Source organism: Lissotriton helveticus, chromosome 3_1 (assembly GCF_964261635.1).
Source record: "Lissotriton helveticus chromosome 3_1, aLisHel1.1, whole genome shotgun sequence".
NCBI classification, from domain to species: domain Eukaryota; kingdom Metazoa; phylum Chordata; class Amphibia; order Caudata; family Salamandridae; genus Lissotriton; species Lissotriton helveticus.
The window spans coordinates 1,067,546,111-1,067,566,996 of record NC_136061.1 but is presented as its reverse complement, the minus strand read 5'-3'; positions in this window follow the sequence as shown (position 1 = coordinate 1,067,566,996).

Genomic DNA, 20,886 nt, shown 5'->3' with positions numbered 1-20,886 from the left:
TTATTAGAAGCTTAAACGCCGTTTTTGTTTTCCTGCTCTGCTTTGCACACAACACGCACTTGCAATATTGTTTAGAGAAGGGTGAGTATTTTGCTTCATATGAGAATAATTTGATATACTACATTTGTAGACTGCCTCACTACTTTAGTGTGTATAGTGAGAGCATGAAACATCAAAGTTATGTTGGATACTGTGTGTGTTATTCGGAATGATGTTCGCACGTTGGAGCCATAAGAGATATGCAGCTGTGGCATCTCTTATACTTGCACGTTTAGTAATGAAGTGTGCAGGCATGATTACACAGTTTGAGAACATTCGTATCTTGACAGTTTGTGCAGAACTCAATGTGATCCACTACTGCTGAGTAACGGAGGTATGGGTCTGCCTATGTAGTTGTATGAGATATTCTGTAGTTATAAACCAGGGGTCTCCAACAGGTCGATCGCGAGCTACCAGTAGCTCGCCGAGACCCTGCCAGTAGCTCGCGCTGCATGGTGCTCAATTTGGTAGTCCTTTAGTGTTGTTTGGGCTATTTCGCTGTTTTCAGGCTACGGAGCCCGCCCTCACCCAAACCAGCTGCTTAGATTGGCTTAAGCTTAGCTGGAGCGGGGCGGGCTGAAGACGATGACGTTCCTCTCTTTCCTACGTGATCAGAGTCTTGTGATCATCTCTAAGCACCCCCTGCCTTTCCCCGCCAGGCACCGCGCTGTTCAGTCACCAGTGCACGAGTGCAAAGTGAGGAGCTGCAGCGAGCGTGGCAGGGCAGAGTAGCTGGCTCTGCAGGTCGCGTAAGCAGTATAGAACTGCTGGGACCCACGCCATCTGCCCTCTTCAAAAGTACAGCTTGCCCCTTATAATATTAACCGAGCAGCAGGTATGCCGTGGGATAGGCCTCTCGGAGGTGTTAACACAGATTTGTTAGTTTTAGTGCAGGGATACCAATTTAAGAAGATAACTCCTGTTGTAGCGTTAGGATTTGGGAATAAGAACAATCCATTTTACAATGCCTATGTCAGGTCTAGTTTATGTTTTCGAGTCAGGCACTGCCAACTACGTGAACAGTGTTATTGGGGCGCCACCTCAGTCATCTGTTAACGATTCAGTGCCTTCCGGAGTAAACTGGTATCCGCACTTAAGAAATTAAGAGTCCTACTTTCGTTTTCAATCTGGGCCCTTAGAGGAGCTCGTGGGGTTGAGAGCAGAAGGATGTGCCCTTGGTCCCAAAAACCAGACCATGTATGTGAAATGGAGAAAGGCATGGGACGCTGGGACAGTCTGGGTCAATCCGGAATGTCTGGTCACCTCAGAGCCCGAGGCACCCTCGCAAGTCAGATATGCGTGACGCACTGCTGCCATTGAACCACGGTTAGAGGTGTGGATGGGAGCTGGAACAGCCACACCCACGCACTTCCAAGCGCCTCGAGGCTCTGCAGCCCGCAGTGAGCGCTATGCAAGAGCAATCAGCCACTCACTGGCAGCTAAGTACCTGAGGCCTTCCCCTGGAAGATGCGTGCACTAGGCAGGAGGGGGTGCCACAGCCTGTATAGGGGCAGAAGCAATGGTTAAAAAAGCCTGCAACAAGAAACATGGCACCTGCCTGTGATGGAAAGCAGTAAGGTGCCCCCTGTATAGAAATGTGCTCCATGTTAAAGGAGCCATCGAAAGAAAAAGGTACTTCTCTTGCCCTGTCCTGTTCCACTGACACAAATAATTAAAATTACCCTAAAACATTATTTTATCCAAAGAGGTGTGCAGTCAGAGAAAAACATTGATTTTCTTCCGCAGTCCCTTTCCACAAATGCATTTGTTGTGAATGTGCACGTTTTGAGGTGGTTTTGTCCGTCATTAAACAGCGCAGCGCTATACAGGAGGAACCAAACCTGCATGTAATTCCATATTGTCAGGAAGTCGTGTTTGCAGTCATATGCCTTTGCGTTATAATACTGTTATCAAGTGTGTTATGTCAATTGAATTAATGGAAGCAAGTCAGTCTCTACATTACAAATTTTAGAATGCACCTTCCAACAACACACCACAAACAGCCTGTAATTGAACCATTGGGAGGTACCGGTTTTACAATGTGCGGAAACATTTTCTTTTTGGGGTGGAGGAGATGGGTGGTGGAAAACTCCTGTGGCACCCTGCCAATACGGACTACGAAATGGGAGAGGGGTCTGGGGTTATGAGAAATAGATGTGGGAGGACGAGGCCAAGAAACAGAAGAGGTACAGAAGCATAGGAAAACTGTGGATTGCAGCACAAAGAAATGTTTAAAACGGGGCGTGCACCAGGAGTCACCCAGGATAGCATCTTCCCCTTTATGGTGACTGCCTGGCATTGTCACAAACGGACGGGGGAGGAGCGGGGAGGTAGGGGGCGTTGATAAACAGTTGGAGGAGGTGTGCAGAATGCCGATAAACCGGCCATAAACAGAAGGGTTCATGACTTTTAGATTGAAAGACTCTGCCGCTTTCAGCCACTGGGGTTAATAAGCAGACATGAGCACAACAGGCTAAATTGAATGCAAAAAGATGAGAAAAAGAACACAACATTGAACAAGCATTGGCATAGTCCGCAACCGAAATCTTAGTTACTATGGAGCGCTGCCTCTTGCAACGTTGAGTGCAGCTTATGGATTATCGTTTTGATTCTCTTTTTTTACATGCGTTCAACCTGTGTTCCATTGCCTGAGCTGTGATTTTGACTGGGCCCTGGATTTGTGTATCTGCAGTACGGTGTCTCCCAACGCGGATTATAACCAGATGATGAGCCCCTTAGTGGTTCATGACTTGCTCTGTTGTGGCGGCGGGAATATGTCCTTAGCAGCGACACATGGAATAATGGGATGTTGGAATGTTTTTGCAGCGGCGCATGACTTCTTGGCACGCAGTTACATTGAAGATGACCCGAGTTTTTGTCCGATGGTGATAGAGGCTCCGGTTGTTGAGGAACATGTATGTTCATTCCCACTATTGAATTGGATGGCTGAAATGTTTTCAGGTGAGAACAATGACTTCCTGTTGGAAGCTGTTGTTACATACTGTGCTTATACGCTGGTGGAATAAGACTGTTTGATTTTTCTACCTATTCTATATTATTTAGTTACTGCTTTTTTATCAAAGATCGAATAATTTTTTTTGCAAAATTGAACTTGACTCTGCTTTTTAGGCTTGGACTCTGCGTTCGTAATTTGCCCACATTTATATTATGTGCTTTGGTCAAGGAAATGTGTTGAGGGCTGAGCCTTGCACTCACACCGTGTTAAGTTAGCATGGGTTTATTAGAAGCTTAAACGCCGTTTTTGTTTTCCTGCTCTGCTTTGCACACAACACGCACTTGCAATATTGTTTAGAGAAGGGTGAGTATTTTGCTTCATATGAGAATAATTTGATATACTACATTTGTAGACTGCCTCACTACTTTAGTGTGTATAGTGAGAGCATGAAACATCAAAGTTATGTTGGATACTGTGTGTGTTATTCGGAATGATGTTCGCACGTTGGAGCCATAAGAGATATGCAGCTGTGGCATCTCTTATACTTGCACGTTTAGTAATGAAGTGTGCAGGCATGATTACACAGTTTGAGAACATTCGTATCTTGACAGTTTGTGCAGAACTCAATGTGATCCACTACTGCTGAGTAACCGAGGTATGGGTCTGCCTATGTAGTTGTATGAGATATTCTGTAGTTATAAACCAGGGGTCTCCAACAGGTCGATCGCGAGCTACCAGTAGCTCGCCGAGACCCTGCCAGTAGCTCGCGCTGCATGGTGCTCAATTTGGTAGTCCTTTAGTGTTGTTTGGGCTATTTCGCTGTTTTCAGGCTACGGAGCCCGCCCTCACCCAAACCAGCTGCTTAGATTGGCTTAAGCTTAGCTGGAGCGGGGCGGGCTGAAGACGATGACGTTCCTCTCTTTCCTACGTGATCAGAGTCTTGTGATCATCTCTAAGCACCCCCTGCCTTTCCCCGCCAGGCACCGCGCTGTTCAGTCACCAGTGCACGAGTGCAAAGTGAGGAGCTGCAGCGAGCGTGGCAGGGCAGAGTAGCTGGCTCTGCAGGTCGCGTAAGCAGTATAGAACTGCTGGGACCCACGCCATCTGCCCTCTTCAAAAGTACAGCTTGCCCCTTATAATATTAACCGAGCAGCAGGTATGCCGTGGGAGAGGCCTCTCGGAGGTGTTAACACAGATTTGTTAGTTTTAGTGCAGGGATACCAATTTAAGAAGATAACTCCTGTTGTAGCGTTAGGATTTGGGAATAAGAACAATCCATTTTACAATGCCTATGTCAGGTCTAGTTTATGTTTTCGAGTCAGGCACTGCCAACTAAGTGAACAGTGTTATTGGGGCGCCAGCTCAGTCATCTGTTAACGATTCAGTGCCTTCCGGAGTAAACTGGTATCTGCACTTAAGAAATTAAGAGTCCTACTTTCGTTTTCAATCTGGGCCCTTAGAGGAGCTCGTGGGGTTGAGAGCAGAAGGATGTGCCCTTGGTCCCAAAAACCAGACCATGTATGTGAAATGGAGAAAGGCATGGGACGCTGGGACAGTCTGGGTCAATCCGGAATGTCTGGTCACCTCAGAGCCCGAGGCACCCTCGCAAGTCAGATATGCATGACGCACTGCTGCCATTGAACCACGGTTAGAGGTGTGGATGGGAGCTGGAACAGCCACACCCACGCCCTTCCAAGCGCCTCGAGGCTCTGCAGCCCGCAGTGAGCGCTATGCAAGAGCAATCAGCCACTCACTGGCAGCTAAGTACCTGAGGCCTTCCCCTGGAAGATGCGTGCACTAGGCAGGAGGGGGTGCCACAGCCTGTATGGGGGCAGAAGCAATGGTTAAAAAAGCCTGCAACAAGAAACATGGCACCTGCCTGTGATGGAAAGCAGTAAGGTGCCCCCTGTATAGAAATGTGCTCCATGTTAAAGGAGCCATCGAAAGAAAAAGGTACTTCTCTTGCCCTGTTCTGTTCCACTGACACAAATAATTAAAATTACCCTAAAACATTATTTTATCCAAAGAGGTGTGCAGTCAGAGAAAAACATTGATTTTCTTCCGCAGTCCCTTTCCACAAATGCATTTGTTGTGAATGTGCACGTTTTGAGGTGGTTTTGTCCGTCATTAAACAGCGCAGCGCTATACAGGAGGAACCAAACCTGCATGTAATTCCATATTGTCAGGAAGTCGTGTTTGCAGTCATATGCCTTTGCGTTATAATAATGTTATCAAGTGTGTTATGTCAATTGAATTAATGGAAGCAAGTCAGTCTCTACATTACAAATTTTAGAATGCACCTTCCAACAACACACCACAAACAGCCTGTAATTGAACCATTGGGAGGTACCGGTTTTACATTGTGCGGAAACATTTTCTTTTTGGGGTGGAGGAGATGGGTGGTGGAAAACTCCTGTGGCACCCTGCCAATACGGACTACGAAATGGGAGAGGGGTCTGGGGTTATGAGAAATAGATGTGGGAGGACGAGGCCAAGAAACAGAAGATGTACAGAAGCATAGGAAAACTGTGGATTGCAGCACAAAGAAATGTTTAAAACGGGGCGTGCACCAGGAGTCACCCAGGATAGCATCTTCCCCTTTATGGTGACTGCCTGGCATGGGCACAAACGGACGGGGGAGGAGCGGGGAGGTAGGGGGCGTTGATAAACAGTTGGAGGAGGTGAGCAGAATGCCGATAAACCGGCCATAAACAGAAGGGTTCATGACTTTTAGATTGAAAGACTCTGCCGCTTTCAGCCACTGGGGTTAATAAGCAGACATGAGCACAACAGGCTAAATTGAATGCAAAAAGATGAGAAAAAGAACACAACATTGAACAAGCATTGGCATAGCCCACAACATTAAGGGGCATTTGTCGTGCAAGAGACATTCTTAGGCAAGGCCTCCAGTTTTTTCCGGTACCATTAACACACCGCTCATAGGTGGGTATTTTTAAGCCTACTGCTGCATCAGCGGGGTCCAATGCTAGTTCTGATTTTCCATGTTGTCCTCACCAGTTCTATATTTCCAGTTGGGGTGGGGGGTCTCATGGTCAGCTCCCCCTACCCTCCACCTATGCGCGCATTGCTGAGATACTGCTGATGTCATGTCTCTGACCCAGGCCACAAAGCTCCCCGGGCTGTCACCACCCCTGGCCCTCTTACCTCAGGGGCGGGGCCGTAGCTTAGCCATGGGCGCCTTGGTGCCCAGTACTATATCTCTTTAAGTAAGGGGCCACAGCTTGTCTGGCCTTGAACAGCAGTGATGTTCTTCAGGCTGGGGGAATGTGCTTTTCATGGGAACAGTCTGTTATCTTTAAAATGGCTACACTTGATATCTTGCATTGTCTGGTTTGGGTTATTAATGGTAGGTGTGTGCAAATACACATAATTTTCTTTGATGCAATTAGGTGAAATATTTGAAAAACTACTAGGTCAAATCACGCAAAATGCAAATATGCCATCTTAGCGGTACAGTACCTTATTCTGGGGGGCATATTTAGCAAACTTTCACACAGCACAGCAAGCCAATTTGCTGTGCAACTGTAAAGGGCAGGAATGTGCCATATTTAACATTATATGATGCATTCCTATTCTTTCCCTGCACTGGCACACACACTGCTGCCTAGTCGTGCCAAAACAGGCACCCCTGTGGCATGGTGCAAGGGTGCCTGCGTTGCTGACAGAATTTTTCTGCGCAGGACGGGGCACCTTCTAGCACAAAAAAATCCTCTGAGGCATTTTCCTCTTTCTATGTGTGCTGCAGAATGCAGCACACATTTAAAAAGGGAAAGAAAGAAGAGCAATAAAGGTTTTTCTCCTTGTTAGGCCTCACCTGGGGTGGCAAAGCATTTTTGACGCATTCCCAGGTCCACCACTAATAGGGAATCTGAGAATGTGTCAAAATCTATGGGTGGATGCATGTAACAGTAACAGCCATGCTCGACTCATGGAACACCTCCGTGGGGCAGAGTAACGCAAGACAGCGACTTGCGCTGCATTGCCCCCCATATATGTAGGAGGCCATTCAAGGCCAGGCAGGGTGGCTGAAAAGTTTAAGAACGTCCACACAGCTGCATTGAAACTTTTTTCCCTATTTGGCTCTACCTATCTTTGTGAATCAGCACTTTTGGATATGAACTTCATAAAATCTAAGTTTCGCACACGTCTAACTGACGAACATTTAAATGACTTCATAAGAGTTGCCCGCTCAAGCTACTCCCCAGATTACAAGGGATTAGTGGACACCATGCAGTGTCAAGTCTCTCACTGAAATAATTTGAATGCATTCGCAATCAATACTTGTTTAATGACAGTTCCTGGTGAAATCCCAAACCTAGGTGTCTGTTTCATTAGGAACACCAAGATTAAAGTTGCTGCAAAGAAGAATCTTCAGACCCTAGTTTTTTTTATTAGTTGAACAAATACAAAGGAACTTGTACTGCAGGCCTGTTTTACAAACACAAGAAAAAGTAGCTGGAGAGAAGATTCTTCAGCACCATTCCAAAGCAGTGTTTGCTGGAGGCCTGGTTAATTGAGATCAAGGAGAAACTGGGCATGGGAGATCTCTCGGAAAAATGCGTGAGTTACTTGGGGTTTAGTAGCTCACGACGATTTTCACTGACCAGAAGTAGCTCTCACTACACAAAAGGTTGGAGACCCCTGTTATAAACTATCCTGCTAAGTAGGGAGGGTGAAATTTAGGTATATTTTAAATCTGTTTCCCTTTTGCATTATAGGATGTTTTCTCCCTTTGTATTTTATGGAATAGTAACAATGCTGACAACTTTGTTTCTGATAATATGTTTGCTTGTATTATGTAAGGTACTGGGCATGATATTACGGTGTTAGAAATAAACATTTCAAAGTTGCTGGTGTGTTTATTAAGTGCTTGTTTTGGACTGGTGTAAGAATGTAACAAAAGAGTGCTCTTGTTATCTACCTTACCTGAGGTAACCTAAGTTGTATGTTGTGGGTTGACTAATAATTGGTGTTTTTGCTATAGGAGGAAGAACCAATGAGTAACTGATTGCTAGTCTGTTAGGGGGTTTGGGTACTAAGGTGGGGTTTGGAGCACCGTAATTCACTGAGGTCGTAAGTCTTTATGCACAGTTGTGTGTAGGAGCAGAATCACTGCAACAGTAGTTACAACAAAAAGGCTTGATAAAGGGCCTTGAGTTTGAATCAAAATATGAAATTGAAGAATAATTGATAAGTGCAGCCAAGAAAGGGAGCAAGTGTGCAAATTTCATAGTGCCTTCGGCCGGGGTAATTGTTATAATAAAAAGGCTTGATAAAGGGCCTGTACTTTGAATTTGAATTAAAGAAGAATGTGTATGGAATTCCAATCGAAGCTCATGTTAGATGTGAAGGACATCTAACATGAGCTTCGATTGGAATTTCATAGAGCATATTATCAAACCCATTATCGTCACTTTTGTGGCACTTTCCTGCCGATAAAGTGGCGATAATTTTGTCGCCCAGGCTGATATTATGGCCAAGAAAGCGTAGTGTACAGCAGCTTCTCTGTAAAATCTATAATTACCTCCGAACAGTGACAACAGATAGGTTACAACAGTCTGACAAACAGATACACAACCGTATTACGCCACTTTTGAGTCACTTTTAACATGGGTAAAGTGACGCAAGGAGCTTGTAAATCTACGTCTGACTTTTCAAGAAAAAATCTCAACTCCAGACTCTGCGACACAGTTTTAATGTTGTTTTCTCTCTCTTTCTCTCTCTCACTCTCTGTGACATCATTTCTCTTTCTCTCTTAAACTTATAGACACTGCTGTCTGCTTGGACGTGTAGAAGAACAGCCCAACTCAAGTTGTGAAAGCAAGTGGCCGAAGCGTTTGGCCGCACTGTTTATACAACGGTAAGCACAGAGGCCTAGATCTACAAAGCCTTCATTGCAAACCATTAGAAATAAGTCGGCATAAAGGGTGTCAGTAACGCAGTAGGCACTTCCATATAGACACCACTTGAACGCGGCACTATAACAAGTGAAATGTACCAAGTACACTGCACTCGTAAAACTGTAGTGTTACCTTTATTTGTGAAAGGAGAGAGTGCGTAGTGTACAGAAGCTTCTCTGTGTAAAATCTATATTTACCTCCGAGCAGTGACAACAGATACGTTACAACAGTCTGACAAACAGATCTACAAGCATATTACGCCACTTTTGAGTCACTTTTAACATGGGTAAAGTGACGCAAGGAGCTTGTAAATCTACATCTGACTTTTCAAGAAAAAAATCTCAACTCCAGAATCTGCGAGACAGTTTTCATGTTCTTTTCTCTCTCTTTCTCTCTCTCACTTTCTGTGACATCATTTCTCTTTCTCTCTTAAACTTATAGACACTGCTGTCTGCTTGCACATGTAGAAGAACAGCCCAACTGAAGTTTTTAAACCAAGTGGCTGAAGCGTTTGGCCGCACTGTTTATACAACGGTAAGCACAGAGGCCTAGATCTACAAAGCCTTCATAGCAATGCATTAGAAATAAGTCGGCATAACAGGCGTCAGTAACACAGTAGGCACTTCCATATAGACACCACTTGAACGCGGCAGTATAACAGAACTGAAATGTACGAGGCACACTGCACACGTAAAACCGTAGAGTTACCTAAACTTGTAATGCTTCAGCTCATTTACTAACATCTACATAATTCTAAAATCTAATTTTCTTTTTTGTTTTACAGATTACCAATCGTACATCTTTTGGAGTCCATTTAACAATTTGTTTATAATATTGTTTGTTGTTAAAGTTATTTTTCCAGTTGCTTCTATTATAGTTATAATTGAGTTTCGTTTACATTTATTGTTTTAATAAAAGTTAATTAAAACTACATACTTCTTTTATTTTGTGGAGGGGGTATGACGGTCCACAATAAAAATAATGTTGAAATACTATAGTAAGATATTCAAGACTAGGATTGAAAACTACTGAGTTCTAAGTAACAGATATAATAAAAATAACGGTGAAAAACTACTAAAATGGCGGTGGATGGAGTACGTAATCAACGTTTGGCGCCTCTGCACTACCTTTCAAATAAATATAGAAAAAATATGGTTATCAATATATATTACAAAAGTACAGCAGCGGATGACACACACGACCCGGGAAAAGAAAGCGACAAATTTACTACCTGAAATAAAGAAAGGTTTGCTTGTTGAACTTGAAGAAAAAGAAAAAACGTGGGCTTCGGAACGAGTCTGCGCATGCGTAGAGAGTACAACTGCTACAAAAAAAGGAAACTTTTACATATTATAATAGAAATGAAGGGGCATATTATCAACAAAAGGCGATACATTATTGCCGCTTTTATCGGCAGGAAACTGCCGATAAAGCGGCGATAATGGGATTGATAATATGCCCATGTGAATAACCATAGCAGCCCAGGTTAACATCAGAACCTGGGCTGCTATGGGAATTTTACTAGGGCCTATTATCAAGCCCATTATCGCCACTTTATCGGCAGTTTCCTGCCGATAAAAGCGGCGATAATGTATTGCCTTTTGTTGATAATATTGCCCATTGCTCTTTTTTTTGAGCAGTAAACTTAGGTGCATATTATCAAGGACCGGTGTTAAAATTATCGCCGTTTTATTGGCAGGAAACTGCCGATAAAACGGCGATAATGAGCTTGATAATACGGCCTTGTTATTTCCCATAGAAACCCATGTTAACACCAGAACATAGGCTTCTATGGGAATTAACAAGGACGTATTATCAAGCCCACCCTCCCAACATTAATAAAAAAAAACAGACAATGCAGGTACCCGGACCTGGAAGGTCATTTTACATATTACTGCCCTAGAAAGGTGGTGTTCCCCGCGACGTGTACGGGGAGAGAGAGAGAGCTCAAAACATATTTTTTTTTAAAAAAGACCTGAGGGGTGCTGTTCCCCGAGACTGCGGGGAGTAGGACCATAACCCCCTCCCCCCGCATACTTCAAAATAAAACCAGAGGAGTGCCGTTCCCCAGTGCTTGGGGCACCTTACAAGCCCCCATTAATGCAAAAAAATTGCCCCCGTAATTTCCCCCCCCGGGACCTAAGGAATAAAACGGATTTCTATTTTTTTTTTTCACCTTTTCCACCGCATACAAGTACTGCACGAGTACCCCGCCATTTTTTATTTTAACAAAAAGAAAAATTGAGCCTAAAGATCCATGTACCACCCCCTGACCAAGACTATAGGGTCAAAATGTTTCTACCCTGCCCCCTTTCCTTATTTCTCAACTTTATTTTACTGTTTTCTTGTGACTCGGTTCTACCCAGGCACAAGATGGCCGCCAACATTTCCTGGTTTCGAGTGTTGACAGACAGCTCACAGCCAATCAGCATGCAGCTCGCGCTCGTAATTGAACGGATTTCCATACGCGTGCTGCACTCCGTCTCTAGATATCGCTATGATTTTACTTGTAATTTTCTCAGAAACTATTGAACGGATTTACACCGTTTAACAACAAGCACAATCTGCGAACCAAACTCTACCTCTCTGCCAAATTTCGTGTAATTCCGTTCAGCCGTTCGGGCTGTAGCCCTGGCTAAAGGTCCCTATGGAAAATTGCATGGGGAAAACACGTTTTGGGACCCCCCTTTTTTCTCGGCCCCCACTTGATGAATCACCCCCAAACTTTCAGGGAGGGAGCGGAACCACGCAGGCCATTTTCCTGGAGAAATTCACGAAGATTCGTCCACCGGCGCCAAAGTTATTCCAAATAGAATGTTGTGGATTTCTTATGGAAACTAGGTCCTAACTATAACTACCTACTGGTGACCGCTGATTGGTTGCACGCAGGGGTGCAACCAATCAGCGGTATGCGGGACTAATTTTAAAGGAATACGGGACACGCCTCCTGAAAAACACTCACCTGGCACTGAAGAAGGCGACCATGCCGAAATGCATCTGCCGAGTGTACACAATAAAAGCTGCCTCCAACCTGTTCCCCCGTTGTGGCTTCTCTCTTTTTCTGGAAAGAGTGTCTCCTGTATTGCTACTACGCGGTTGCCTGTGCCGCGTTTCAGAAGCCCCCGCATTTCCAAGAGGCTCCATCTTCACTGGCGTGGGCGGCTGCTGCTGCTCTTGTTTTCGTCTCAGAGGGATCGGATAGTTGGAGCCCAACTGCTTACGGGGAAAAAAAGAACGCGATGCTGAGGAAATCTTTCTTCACAACGGGCCCGATGCACTGTCATACGGGACCTCGCGCTAATTGACTCCTGGGAGCATGGTCTATGCGGCGTGGGGACCCAAGGGGGCCTTTTAGTGAACATTCTTCAGGACAGTGGCAGTGTCCTTTATTCCCCTATATTCCCGGATACCACGCTGTTCATTCATCTTTTCCAGTTCAGCCCAGGACATTGATGGGGCATTCTGGGATTTGCGGTTCATTGTTACCCGATAAACCATCCCATTTGAGTTGCACCTACCCACTGGGAGACATCATGCAGGGGTGCAACCAATCAGCGGTGTGCGGGACTAATTTTAAAGGAATACGGGACATGACTCCTGAAAAACACTCACCTGGCACTAAAGAAGGCGACCATGCTGAAATGCATCTGCCGAGTGTACAAATAAAAGCTGCCTCCAACCTGTTCCCCCGTTGTGGCTTCTCTCTTTTTCTGGAAAGAGTGTCTCCTATATATATATATATATCTATATCTATATCTATATCTATATATATATATATATATATATAATCGTTGATAATCGGCAGCCGCCTTTCAGCACACGAGGAATCTTCATTTTGAAACCGGAGCATTTTTCTGAGGCCCACTGGAGGGCTTGACATTGTGGAAAACATTTGGGGTGTTTTTATTATCGGCAATGACACGGACCCCACTGGAGGGGAGAAATTGAAACTACAGCACCCAGCATGCAGCTTATTGGAAGGTGGATGCTACATAGGGGAGAAATGCTGCTAATTGACCCCGTGTTTCTGCTGCTGACCCCGCCCTATGAATAAGATGCATGCGCATCGAAACGCTTCAGGGATTGACAAATTGTTGGGAAGGTGAACCGGCTTCTGAAATAAAATTCTGTTGAGCTATCCTCGTGTGGAGTGGCGTTTCTGAGCTCAGAGGCAACTTTGGGAATGTTTGATGTTTGATGCGGCGGCCTCGGCCGTGGAAAATTGCACCGCCTGGCTACTGCAAACAGGTCTGTGTGGCTGTTGATAATCGGCAGCCGCCTTTCAGCACACGAGGAATCTTCATTTTGAAACTGGAGCATTTTTCTGAGGCCCACTGGAGGGCTTGACATTGTGGAAAACATTTGGGGTGTTTTTATTATCGGCACTGACACGGACCCCACTGGAGGGGAGAAATTGAAACTACAGCACCCAGCATGCAGCCTATTGGAAGGTGGATGCTACATAGGGGAGAAATGCTGCTAATTGACCCCGTGTTTCTGCTGCTGACCCCGCCCTATGAATAAGATGCAGGCGCATCGAAACGCGTCAGGGATTGACAAATTGTTGGGAAGGTGAACCGGCTTCTGAAATAAAGTTCTGTTGAGCTATCCTCGTGTGGAGTGGCGTTTTTGAGCTCAGAGGCAACTTTGGGAATATATATATATATATAATTACACACCTAAAAATTATTGACATTTATTAAAAATTATTTTACGCATTAAAAATATAAATAATTTAGAATAATAAAATTTAAAAAAACCATAATAATATACATTATAACAGCATGAAATCAATTATAAACTATAAAATGTAATCCATATACTATTTCCACTACAAATTATACCAAACTACGCTATTAAAATAAATATATAAAAAATGTACTACTCCCACTTCACACAACGGTTACAATAATAAAAGTGGTTAAAATTTACAAATTTAACTCCAATAAATACAACAGTAGAAAAATAGTTGAATTGCAGATAGGTGATATTTACTGCACCCATTCCAGCCAGTACAACAGTAGGAAAACTGAGTGCAGAGGGATACATTTACTATTCCCACTCCAATCACTACAACAGTAGGGAATTTGTTAAGTTGCAGAGGGGTAAAACGTACCATTGCCATGCCAATGAGTATAACAGTAGGGAAAGTGTTGGATAGCAGAGGAGTAACATTTACTATTTCTAGTTCAATAAGTGCAGCAGTAGGGAAAGTGTTGGATAACGGAGGGGTAAAATGTACTATTCCCACGCCAGTCAGTACCACAGTAGGGAGAATGTTGGATTACGGAGAGCTAAAATGCACTATTCCCACTCCAGGCATTGAAAACAAAGTATCTCCAACCAATACAGTTATTTTAACAATACAGTAAATTAAAAAATATATAAATATGTAAATATGAAAAAAAAAAAAATAACAAAATATTTAATAGGAAAAAATAAAAAAATAAGAACATATAAGAATGTTAAATACATATCACAAAATACCTACAAATATTATTATAAATAAAATGTCAAAATCATTTTCATACAAATAAATATTTTTATTTGGAAATTATTTATTAACAAAAACATTACTTGTTACATACATTTAGTTTAGTTACTTCCCACCCTATAACACCACAAAACTCACAATCCGCACCTAACAAATGTTTTACACTATTAATATAAATATTAATCAACAAACTAATTTTCAATAATTAACATAAGTAATTCTTAAATACATAAATATTAATAAAATAATTATTACTTAAAATTAATATACTTCCCATCCCATACCCCTACAAACTCACAACACACATCTAAAATCTTTTTTTTAAATGTGCACATTTAAAATATTTAATTATCAATTAAACAAATATTAATAATTAAAAACCAAAGTATAAATCATTAAACCTAATAAACATCCCATCGTTTGTCCCTCTAATCCCCTCAACCTGTAAATAAAATGAAACTTAAAAAATGAATGACAATTAAAATTAATTTTCAGTTACATAACTAATAGCATTTAACAACTAATTATAAATTAATTAAAATTAATTTACTCTCCGCTCTTTACCCCTATAAACCCAAAACTTGCACGTAAAAAAATAATTAAACAATTAACATGATTACCAATTAATTAATTAATATTATTCATCAACTAATTATTAATTAATTCAAAATAAATTACTTCCCACACTTTAGCGCTAAAAACCCAACAACCTGCACCTAAAAAAACAGTTATTGCAAAATAAACACACTGAAGTATCAACTAATTAATACTACTTGACAGCTAATTATTAATTCATTGAAAATAAATGACCTCCCTCTCTTTACCCCTATAAACCCACAACCTGCACCTAAATGTTATTTACACAATTAACATAATTATCCATGTTCAGGTTGGTTTGACCAATGTTGCCCACTTCTTGGGTAACTCGTATTCCAAGGTACCGCACGGAGGTTGAAGCGTTTATCCCCAAGTGTAGATCTGGTATATTCCATGTCATTATTTCTGAATACGAGTTACCCAAGAAGTGGGCAACATTGGTCAAACCAACCTGGACAGAATACACAGCGAGAGCAAAAAGTTGTTGAGATCTTGGTCACACTTGCCACTCTCCATAACAGGTCGAGTAAATTTAGTTAAAATGTGTATCCTCCCAAAATGTATCTTCGCCTTCAACGCTATTCCCTTGGCGTTTGATCTTAAAATGATTGAAAAAAGCCAACGAGAAATTAACTCCTTTATTTGGAACTATAAATCCACCAGACTCGCGTGGAAAAAGCTGAGGAGGAGAAGAGAGAAGGGAGGTCTCGCTTTGCCTGACCTACTATACTATGCTTGGGCCTTCCAGATGACACACTCTAGGATGCTTTTAAAAACACCAACCAATCTTTCCAATGGGTCGATGTACAGAGCCATGCTAATTGGGGCAAACCTACCAGTGGACGGGTTTATGTTTAAATTTGCAAGCCAGAAATTTTTCCAAACAAATCAAACTTAAAATACTACAATCTTGGACTAAGACTTGGCTTATTATCAGAAAAAGACTGGGGCTGTCTTACTACTCAAATTTTGCCCCAATTTGGGAATCCCCTGGGCTTCCACCATGTATGAGAGATAGTCTGTCATCCATACTAGAACAAGCTGGGATTTCAAGATGGGGTCAATTACTGAAGGAGGGATCATTAATAACTTGGGACGAGTTATATGACCACATCGGTCCTGGACTGTCCAGATTTAAGTACATTCAACTGAATAGTTGGACGAGATCCCAGCACAGTAAAGACGAACATCTTGGGAAAGTAAGCTTTTTGGAACAACAGTTAGTGGAAAAATCAGGGGGAGGAAAGGAGGTAGCCTCATGGTATTGGCAGATCCTTGAAGAAATCGATGGGGACTTTACCCTCCCAGATCAGTTATGGGGGACGGCAACTGGCCGTCACTGTGAGGAGTTGTGGCTAAATTCTTTTGCTCTTCTACACAAGATTGTAAAACCATCATGGCTAAGAAAAAATCATCTCTTCTCAGTGCACCGTGCATACATCACGCCACTAAAACTTTCCAAATTCCACCCTAACAAAAAATGTAACAAATGTAATCTTATGGGAGCATCTGATGTCCACATGTTTATGGACTGTCCAGAAATAAGTCGGTTTTGGGAAGAAGTGAAAGCCACCCTAAACTCCATTCTGAAAACATCACTCTCAATAACACTACCACTTATCATCTTTGGGTTGGAAGACAGCATTATTGGTAAAGCAAGGTCATTTCTCTTCTACGCCATTTTGTTGGCCAGAAGGCAAATCTGTTTGCATTGGATAGAGAAAACAGCCCCATTACACTCTGGATGGCTCACGTCTCTATATGAAACATCTAAAGCAGACCTCAACAGATCATGCAGTAAACGCAATCTGGCATTTTGGGATTTGTTGTCCGAGTGGAGATAGACTCCGTTTTTTTTTTTTTTTTCCCGGGTCCTATGATTATGCCGTAAACACTCCTTGGACTGGGTCTAGCCTCGACACGATATTGGTCTTACAGGTTGAAATATACCTAGGTTAGACAGAAAGAAACGCTTTAAAATCTGTGAATCTAATAAGACGGGGAAAGGACTAGCAGCCTACCTAAAACCTCAAATTTAAAATTCAAAAGAACACGATCAACTCCCTACTAGATGATAAAGGCACCCCCAACTCGGACCCCAATAAAATTGCCGATTTACTCAAAGATTTCTATGAGAAGCTGTACGCCAAGAATGTAAATGTGGAGAAAGAAAAAGTGGGAGATTACCTTTCCAAATGCGCGCTACCAACACTTACCCCCTCAGAAAAAGAGTCCCTAAACGAACCGGTATCTGAGGCAGAAGTTGTAGGTGCGATTAAATCCCTTAAGAGTGGGAAAGCCCCTGGCCCTGACGGGTTTACGGCAACATTTTATAAATGTTTCACACAAACGCTTACGGAACCAATTATGAACGTGTTCCACGAGATTAGTTTTATGGGAGAGGTAAAGGGAACGATGGCCGAGGCAGTGATTGCTGTGATACCCAAAGAAGGGAAGGACTCTAAACTCCCCAAAAACTACAGACCCATCTCGTTAATAAACTTGGATTGTAAGCTTTTGGCATCAATCCTTGCAAAACGTATCCAGAAAGTACTGCCATCCTTAATCCACCCCTCACAAGCCGGTTTTCTGAAAAATAGATTGTCAAGTGACAATACCAGAACCCTAGCGCACGTAATGGAAAAGGCTAAGCTTCTCTCCACGCCTACCGCTGCGATAACACTCGACGCAGAAAAGGCGTTTGACAAGGTAGATTGGACATATCTAGAAGCAGTTCTACATAAATTCGAGTTAGGTCCTCTCTTTACTAAATTGGTTATGTCGCTATATGCCTGTCCCACTGCTAGAGTGAGGGCCGGTGGAGCTTTCTCCTCACCTTTCAAACTGGAACAAGGGACCAGACAGGGATGCCCCTTGTCCCCATCCCTATTCCTATTCCTCCTGGCAATTGAACCCTTCCTGTACCAGATTCGGGAGAACGCTGACATCCCGGGAATTCCATTTATTGACTGCATCATCAAACTCACGGCTTATGCTGATGATGTCTTAGTCCTAAGCGAACAGGCTGATAGAGCTATACCTGCCCTACTCTCCACGATTGAGGAGTTCTCTGGTGTGTCAGGATACTCCCTGAATAAGGACAAAACTGAGGTGAAAATGCTAAACAACATGAGTGACAGAGACATTCTAGGTGACTCTGGGCTTACCTGGCAACCGAAGAGCTTCAAATACCTTGGCCTGGAGTTTGAGAAAGATCTAATCATGACACTAAAAATCAACGAGGATATACTCTTCAAGAAAGTACACAATCTCCTTGAGGGGTGGTCTCCGAAATTCTTGTCATGGTGGGGTAGAGCAGAGACATTAAAGATGATGGTCACCCCCTTGATCAATTATATGGCAAGCATGCTCCCTATGACCTTTACAGAGGAATTTCTACAAAAAATTGAAAAATTATTTAGTAACTTCCTATGGAAAGGGAAAAAACCCAGAATCTCTATGAAAAAATTACAACTCCCAAAACATAAAGGTGGGTTAGGATTACCCAACTTCAGGAACTATCAAACCGCTTTTCTGTGTAAACAAGGGGCCTCCTGGTTCAATGAGGCGCCTGACTACACGCCCTTGTGGATCAATATAGAAAAGGCTATCATAGGCCAAGGCCCTCTAGCGGCAGTACTCACCATGGACCTGTCACACCTCACGCATTCTAAGTACATCATGCTCAACACCAAAAGAGCTCTTCTCAGACTAGACCTAACACATAAATCTGGCCTGCAAGTAAGGATATCGGCTTCCTCATCCCTATGGTGTAACCCACTCATAAAGATCAATGGCTCGTCCCCTTTTTGGAAGCATTGGTCAGACAAAGGAATAAATGTGGTATTGGATCTCTACGAAGGGCACATGCCGTTGCCCTTCTCAACGATCCAATCTAAACATTCCCTTCAACCAATTGACTTCTATGCCTTCCTGAAACTAAAGTCAGCTGTGTCCACACACTCGTTCACACTTTCGACACCTTGGTTAAAATCGACGCTCCCTCACCTACAATCCTCTGGTCACTTTGTATCCAAAGTTTATAGATTGCTCGCGCCGACACTGAGCAAATCACTGAGACGTAACGAACTTATATGGGAAGCAGAACCTAACAATACCGGAATAGCTATTCACTGGGATAAGATCCATGCCTCAGCCCTCACACACAAAGTATCACCAATCCTCTCGCAAACCAAATACATGATAATCAATAGAGTGTTCTGGACCCTCCAAAAATTATTTAAACTTAATCTAAGAGATACCCCCACTTGTTGGAACTGCTCCCTAGCTGATGGTGACCTGCCACACATGCTATTCCATTGTCCTATGTTACACAAATACTGGTCCAACGTCTTTGACTATATTGAACGCATATTCGGCATCAAACCGACGAGGGAATTCATTTACTTAATTCTGGGGGCCATTGATCCATTGGTATTAAGAGACCACGATCGCCAACTCCTTGATCTGCTACTCACCCTGGCGTGCAAGGTTGTCCTCTGCCACTGGAAGGCAGCCTCAGAGGTCTCCTTCACTGCTTGGAAGGAGTGGTTATCTTGTATTAGAGGAATAGATAATCCTGCCCTACACTCTTCCCCTTGGCAAGTTACCAGCAAAATACTCTGGACCTCACTGGATGCATCATCCTTCTACTTTGACCCGCCGTAGTATGCCCTTTAACTAACTGCCAGGTGCCTAAAAACGCCCGACAAGTAACCATCCGGAGATGAGTCACGAATGGCACGCAGTTATTCTATAGTAGACCAGCAAACTACCATATAATATCAGTAAGATCCTGTATTTTATCTGTTGATCTTCATTGTGTTGCACAAGCTATATCATAAAAATAAGATACATGAGCACGACGGTTGTTTATACATTATATGTTTTGGAAAACCAACTGTTAATCAAGTCCACACTGAGATCAATGTGATGCTGTATTATATCATTGTATTGCGAAACTGTAATTGGGTTGTCACAACCATTTATAATGCATTTACTATGTATAATGTCATCTCAAGCATCAGTACCACCCTCATATTTGTTCGTTTATCCGTCAAGAAGGTGTGGCTCTGGATCTAACTCTGTGTTAATTTATTTTCCTTTGACCTCAGCAATGTAATGACATGATTGCTTGTATTATTGATTCACATTTGCTTTCTTTTTCTTTGCTTTCTTCTTTGCTTTCTTCTTGTCTAATGAAAATGATTTGAACACAAAAAAAAGAAATATACCTAGATGGAGTCAGCTTAAACCCCTCAAGCTTTTGGGATTTCTCTGCCACCTTTAAAACAACTCGAGTCCTGGCACAGGAGAGAGGGAAGGAAAAGCATTTTGGTTTGGCTCCAAAGTGAAGGACTCGCTAGGTGGTTGGTATCTCCTATATTGAGGGTAAGGCAAATGAGAATAAAAAAAATAAATTAACATAATTATCAATTAATATTAATGAACAATTATTTATTAATTAAAAAGAAGTTACTTCCCGTCCTATACCCCTATAAACCCCACAACCTACACATATTTACCCAAAAAATGAAAAGCACAATTAACACAATTAAATATCAATTAAGTAAATATTATTAAATAAAAAATAATCATTCACTTTTTATAATTAAATTACGTCCCACCCTATTCCCCTATAAACGAACAATCCCTCTACAGAACTAAAAAACACAAAATTAGATTAAATTAAATGTAATAACTGCTATGATCTTGTTAGGAAGGGCTCCGGATGGAAATCTGTATTGCCGAATCCGATTCAGAACCGTTTCCTACCGAATAGGACAGCTTTCCTAACGACCGATTACAATGTCTGGAAACTGTTCGAACGGTCCAAATCGGTTCCGAAAGGTTTTCCCCAACCACCCCTTTTTCCAATG